Here is a 7,540-nt window from a genome sequence, read left to right as displayed (position 1 = left end):
CCACCTCCAACACTTGGCAGCGAGGAAGATCCTACAATTATACCAGGTTCATTCTCATCATGTTTGGATGCGTTTGAAAGTTGGACATGTGACAGACAAGGAGGGAGAAAGGCAGAGTTAGGGTGAGATGAGAAAAAAGGCAGACTAGGGAGCAAAATTGTTTGAACTCAGACTGTAATGTAGTCAGGACGGAGCGCGTCACTCAGCTTAGTGCATGTTGATGACTCAGGGTAGTTTCAGCTGTAAGCAGCTCCTGATTTATGGACAGACTGTGAACTCCTGCGGGCAGTGAGGTAGGAAGAAGAGGGAGATCACAGCCCCACAACTGTAACAGGGCCTGTTTTTCCAACAGAGCAGAAAGCGAGAGAGAGAGAGAGAGAGAGACTGAGAAAGAGAGGCAGGGCCTGCATTTTTCCCCATCATGGCAGACTGCTTTGCGCGGCAATTAGCTGTGTCCTCATTTAGTTTGCCCCTTCCCAAAGGGTAATGAAAGTCATACATCATCTTCAGGGCCTGCTAATTATCCAGCTCAGTTGCAGGTAAGCTTTGTAACCATGAGAAGGCCCTGTCATCCCGATATTTATTGCTCTTCCAATAAGCGGGTAAAAAATACTCTCCTGAAAGGTTGCCTGTACCAGACACCTCACATCCTTGACATACCTTTTCACAAATGTGCTAGTCAAAGGGGAAACGTCTTCATTCCACATAAATCATCCCTCCTGGTGTCGTAAGGAAATGTTTGGCCAGAGCAGCGCACAAGTGCTGGGAACCAGAGAATGTAAACATTTCGGGTCAGCTTGTCTGTGCTGATTTACATGTGGACGGCTAATGGAGGAGAAAACGCTGAAATACTGTACGCGAACCTGTGACAAGGGGAAATTTGCTCCTACTGTTTCAGTACCTGTTATTGAGAGACGTGCATAGTTTGGTTCTGCTCCTGAAATGCTTGTGTATACACACATATAGACATATATTGGCAGTAAAACCAGTCACGGTAGCTCAGGCGTTGCCTGGATAAACAAGGCCTGTGCCAGATGCATAGGGAGTCAGGACAAGCTTGGAAAAAAGTAGGCTAGAGGAACAAACCCTTGGACTAGAGAGTGGAACGCTGCTATAGTAGCTAGTGAGAGGGGGTATATGAACTAATGGTGCATTACTAGTTAAACCATGCTTTAGTATTGTGAAGGGAACCTGCTCTCACAGCTTGAGCTACTGACTACACATTACAACCAAAGTGTTCAAAGCACTGGAACATAAACCAAGGAGCTATACTACGGGCAGAGGTCAACCTACCTATAGCACAATAATATAGGAGGCAGAGAGCCATCAAAGGGTGAAGCTAAACAATAAGAGAACAACATGAGGGAAGACGGATAAAATTGGTGCCCTTTGGCTGCAGGATCTAAGAGTAGACCACAGGAATCTATCTATGCATACGTGTGGGAAATATATTCCTAATATCAGATTTGCAGTGAGGACATGGGTTTGCTGAACGGTTAAAAATAGGTAAGGTGGTAAAGACTGATTTATTAGAACTACCAGGGGCCACATGGTAGATCCAAGCAATCAACACCTGTTCACTACCAATCATCTGAAAGCCCTTTGGCACAGTGAGCTCGCCAAGGTAGGACGCGGAGGCTTTCCATGACCTCCATGTAAATGCATGAGGAGCTTCCAGCGTAAGTTCAACACCCAGGGACCGTCCACTAGTCCGAGGGAGGACGGACAGGACCAGGTGCCTGTCAACGTCTCTGCCCTGAGTCCGCAAGATGGCTGTATAGTCATCCCAGTGACACGCTGCTGGAGAACATTTAAGACTGCACTAGACAGGGATCATAGACCCGGCTCCAGGAACAATAGCAAGACAAGACCCCGCGCGGAATGTAGCATCAGCAGCAGCAACACCGTGGCCTAAAGGCGGCGTTGAGAGGCTGTTGAAGGTGAAGGCCAAGAGGTCCCAGGAAAGGCGGTGACTCCTAAGCTGGGAGCTTGACTGTGACAGATCCCAGGGACAACATTAGAAAGCAAAGAGCCGTGTAAGATACTGCACAGAACCGTCCAAATCCCAGACCTCGGCGAGAAGACCCAAGGCTGAAGAAAGTTGCATTCCCCTCGTAGCAGCCTGGTTTATGGTATATGCCTTTTGACAGCAGCATGCTAAATCACACCACTGTACTGTAATGTCTCCACAACCCAGATTGTATGTTTGTGTACAATTCTAAATCTTGTCGAATCCATCATGATGCTGGATATGTGGAAATTAGAAGTGATAGACAGAAGTGTGTGAGTGAAGAGGCAGCAGAGGGCAGAGCTTCCGCTGCTTCCCTGGATGCGATGACACTGTAAATCCACCGTGACGCCCTGACATGTTTGGATGTTTGGGCCCACATTCGCTGTCACCCACATACACAGGATGGGGAATCTGTCTTGGTCCACTGATTGTGGCCCTCATTTCTCCCTGCCTTCCTGCTGTCATCTTCACACTGCCATCCTATCCGCCTCAAGCCTGCCAGCTAGTGCAGTCTGGGTATTGGAGTCTGGAGAGCGCAGGGTGAGAGCTGGAGGCAGAGAGGAGACTAATTGTCAAGGTTATGCCTCTGAAGATGATTGATGCCAGGCTGGGCTTTCCTGTCAGCCTGTCAGGAGGCAGGAATGTTTAATGTTCTCATTATTGGTTACGCTGTTGTGTATATTTCTCTGTCAGCGCCGCCGAGCCATCTGAACTGCCAAAGCACTTCAAAGGCCTGCAGGTCATTTATCTTCCCCTGACGCTCCCAATGCTCAGCCTCAGCTGAGTGCCAGTGATTTGTTATGACTTGAGAGCCGGCTGACAGACAGGTCCTCTGTAAGGAGGACGAAAAAAGGAATCCTTTTTGTCACACTGTGAAAACATCAATGTTCCCGTAATGGGCTACAACTGTCAGTGGAGCCCAGCACCTGACAGTTGTGTGGCCTCACTAATTTGCAGTCCCAGTGACTTGCACTCTTCCCAGTTTAGATTTGGTTGTGGTGTCACATACAAACAGGCCACCATCTGTTGTTCACTATCACAGCGAGGGCAGGGGAGAACAGGGAAGGCTACACTAATTGAAGATACCCTGTCATTTTGTATTAATCATGAAACCTACATGTCTTTCATTTGAATCCGGTGCCGAGCGGCCGAGGGACAAATAACTACGTCTCACACGGAGACGGGGAGGAGGATGTGTGTGAGGAGCGGCGTCCAGCCCATGGGCAAAAACAGGCAGGAGGAACAAGCCGAGGGAGGAGGAGGGGGGGCAGGTCCCACCGAGGAGGCTGGAGGGGGAGGAAAGGAAGAGGTGAGGGAAGGGGAGGGGCACGGTTGAAGAGAGAGAGAGAGAGAGGGAAGAGAGGAAAATCAGATCTTTGTTTCCTTTCCCAGGCCGTGACATGATTAATCGTTTTCTTCTGATCTAATTTTGGAACATGAAAAACAGCACATTTGTCTTGAAGAAAAATGATGTGCCGCGCAGTGCAGATGGAAATTTCAAGCCCTGAAAAAGATTAAAGTGAAATTCCACTCCTTAGGCCTAATCATGAGTTGTAGATTATACTGTCGTCCTAACCAGATGGTGGGTTTGATTTCCCAGACCCTACCTCATATTAATGAATGCTAGACTGTTATATTTGACTTTGGTAAGTGAAATGTCTATCAGGCCTAATGGACTGCCACACAAACTAACACACGATGCACCTCTTTCTGCTCTTTGGGCATTTTTCATGCCTCCGACTGGTGCCGCGTGTACAACATTGTGCCTCTCCTGCCATTTCTCAGCGTCCCGTCGTCGCCCGTGTCGCCTGCTAAATATTTTCACACAGATGGTGGGGAACATGAACAAACTTGTGTCCACAGCTAATTTCCTCCCATAGGTTAGGGCCATAACTCTGGAGCGGCGCGCGTCACCTGGGGCGCGCGGGGACGGGAGCTCGATGGTAATGTGATTAAGCTCCCAGCCAATATGAGTGCATACGCGGCAGTATGTTAACCAACCTAATTATGAGGTGGGTGATAAAAGGAGAGGAGTGGGTGGCCGGGCTTTTCATCTCGGTACACACACAATTGCCCTGTAGCCCTGTCCTTACTCAATGAGAGACTTGCGCACCAGCGCCAGCGTTTTCCAGAATGGCCCATTTCTTCCTTTCCAGTGATGTAATAGCATCGGTTGAATCAAACGCTGCAAAACCGCCTCCCGGTCCTCATGTTAGGTTTTTAGATGACTAATGCATAAATGGGTTGTGCAACAGGTTGTTAAGACATTGTCTTCCCGTTAGAGCAAGATGATGATGCTGCACAGTATTTATTAAGTAACACTCATACTAATTTCAGTATTTGTAGACCTCTCCGGGTTCAACTGCAAAACAGCTGACCTCAGCATTATTTAACGTTACCATCCATTATTCTTTTGCTCCATCTGTTTACCTTAGGGGAGCAGTCCCACCTCGTGAAGCTACGGAGACGAGGCTCCGGACAGCTGCGTGGGTCCTCTGGCTGCTGCTGGAGTACTTAGAGCTCTTTTCATGCCTAAGCTAACTTTGCTTACATTTTGTCTCACAAGGTAAATCCAGTCCAGCGTTCTCTGCCTCTTGGCCCCGTTTGAGCTCCCCTGTCTGTTTCTGGAGAGCCAGAACTGTAAGATCTGCTAGTTGAGGAGCTGTGGTGGCAGGCTGCCACTCTCCTCGTTCGCTAAAATAGAAAATGCAAATGTTTGGAGGAGAATCTATGAGCAGGGAAAAGACCGGGGGGAGGTGTGTGTGTGGGGGGGCACAAAACTTTATTCATGAATATGCCAGGCACAGACTCAAAACAACAGCCCCCCGAAACTTGGATGCCGGCGCAAACCGCGGACGAACGGAGGGAGACGGGGAGAGCACAATGCCAATATGTCACACGCTAAATAGTTTTAAATTAGAGCCTGTATGTGCCTGTTGGAGACTACATTCATCATACTCAGCGTTGGTCTGTTTCTTGCAACCCTGGCAGTAAGAGCTTCCACATGCCAGTATCGGCGCTGCGGAGAAACAGAATCGGGTTATCAGCAGAAGTTTACTTGTCTTTAATCAGCCTGTAGCTAATTACCAGGCTTCCACACAGCGTGGCCATAAGTCATTAATCATACAGGGCGTCTGGGAGCTCTCAGCTTTGTCCCGGACCACTGCAGCAGACAGGAGCTCCCTTTTCCATGATGGAGCTCTTTCCGTCTCTCTCTCTCTCTCTCTCTCTCTCTCGCTCTCTCTCTCTCTCTCTCTCTCTCTCTCTCGCTCTCTCTCTCCTCTCCTTGTCCCCCTCCAGCAGCAATGGTGTCACCCATTAGGGTGTAAATTACAGGTCTCGTTGCAGATACCCGACCAAAGGCGGCTACACTTCCTGCTTTTTCCTTTCCCAATCCATTACAACAAAACATCACTTCATTGTTATTCAAAGCCGACTCGTGGCTGTTTTTTACCTGCGCTCGCTCACTCGTGGCGTCCTCACCAAGGTAGCTGGACCAGCTGACACCGCTCTCAGTCAGGAGGCATCGCTGGGGAAGGTGAGCTGATGAAAGTGGAGGCCAGAAAGAGAATTGTCATTTAGCGCGAGCAGGTAGTACATCATTCTGTCCGCGCCGCTACGCCCTCGCTTAGCAACGACTAAATGGGCAGCGGCTGCTTTCAAATTAAAATACAGTGGCACCGAGGTTCACACAAAGATCCATCCACAGGGTTTTGTAATTCACCCTTCGTACAGCTAACGTGTTTATCAGAGCCGGGGCCACTGCTTTGACATGCATCTGGTGGCTACATCCAAGAAACAGTCTCTTCCACTGATCCAATCACCATTTTTTGTCACTTCTTAACCCAAATCTGTCTCTGTTCCATTCAAATTCCAAACTCAACGGACATATGCAACATTATTTTACATAGAAGGAGCTGTCGACTGCAGCACAAAGCCGTTCGGCTTGGACCAAACGTTTGTCCGCGCTCCTCAGAGGTCAAGCTGCTTCCCATCACAAACATGACACACACACACGCAAGCTGTGTGATGTGGAGGATTTCATGCATCTGTGTGTGTGTGTGTGTGTGTGTGTGTGTGTGTGTGTGTGTGTGTGTGTGTGTGTGTGTGTGTGTGTGTGTGTGTGTGTGTGTGTGTGTGTGTGTGTGTGTGTGTGTGTGCAGGTTCTTGTCAGCAACCGGGAATCGTTAAGTTTTTTTTCCTTACTCTTCAACTGCTCCGGCATAAGGTTGCGAAGACAGACGGTGCGTCATGTAAAAGTGAAAGACTGGCATTAAATGAAAGATTGTTTAAAGTCAGAACTGCCAAAGTTTTATGCCCATCATTTATCTTGTTACCAATAGATCAAATTCACTTCATGGCAGAGTCATAAAAATGGATGAGAATGTAAATGGCTGAGTGACCCATTCATCTTGTTTAAAGTGGCAAATGTAACATGCTTCTCATCCTGGGTGATAAACTCATACTTCACTCATTTATGAAGGATTCATTGTTGATGGTGAAACGTCCTGAATTTCATTACGGCAGCAGGTAGAGCCTGTGCCAAAGTACTCCTGCTGCAGTACAGCGCGTGTAAATCACTCAAGCTGCCTTATGCTGAGAAAAGACAGGATGCAGAGGTTTTTTTCCTTTTTCTTTTGCGACAAGCTTTTTCTCCTGCAATTTTGTTAAAGCTCAAAGTGTTTTATCCAAAAGTCAAACTCAATTTGTACTATTTTTTTAAAGCGGGTTCACCCTTTAAAAAAAAAAAGATAGTAAGTGACATTTTTACTTTGTGCATTTCCTTTGATGATGTTTCGTGAAAAATAGCATCAATCATTCTGATTTCCTTTCGGGAAGAAAAAGCACATGCGAGTGACTCCCACTTGGCCTGAAGAGTTGTGTTTCAGAACACCCTCGCAGGACACACAAAAAAAATGCAATCATGCCAGTAAAACTCAATATTTCTGCTGGACACAGCGAGTGTCGAGTGAATCAAAGGGCAGATTTTTCTGCGCACAAATACGCGCGGGCTCCCAGACAGAAACGTACACACATTAGTCGACGGGGCAGTACACTGAGGTGGTTTATGCTCCTTGTCAGTCGGAGGGCGTGATGAAGTAATGATTAATATGGGGGATGTGTGGAAATGTAAATGTGTGCTGCAGCACAAATAAACCGGGGGGGGGGGGTGGGGGGGGGGGGGGGGGGGGGTTCTGGGGATGATTAAATGGACATTTCACAGTTGATTGAGCATGCAAAAAGTCATCCATTCCCCCCTAACTCTGTAAACAGCAGTGGAACCCCCACACACACACACACACACACCCCACCCCGCTCCTGCGCAGTGTATGACGGTCGCTGTGGTTTTATGTGCACACGTGGGCCGCTGAAGACGAATGAGTGGCTCAATTTATATAACCGCTGGGATCTCCTGATTAGGTCATTTATATGGAGGACAGCTTTATAACTGCTAACTCACCGTCACGTCCCGCAACAATTATTCCTGAAACCCAACTTTAAAAGCAGACTGTAAAATCTGCATTTTTC

The sequence above is a fragment of the Betta splendens genome, chromosome 15 (assembly GCF_900634795.4).
Source record: "Betta splendens chromosome 15, fBetSpl5.4, whole genome shotgun sequence".
In the NCBI taxonomy this organism is placed as follows: domain Eukaryota; kingdom Metazoa; phylum Chordata; class Actinopteri; order Anabantiformes; family Osphronemidae; genus Betta; species Betta splendens.
Note: the sequence above shows the minus strand (reverse complement) of the source record.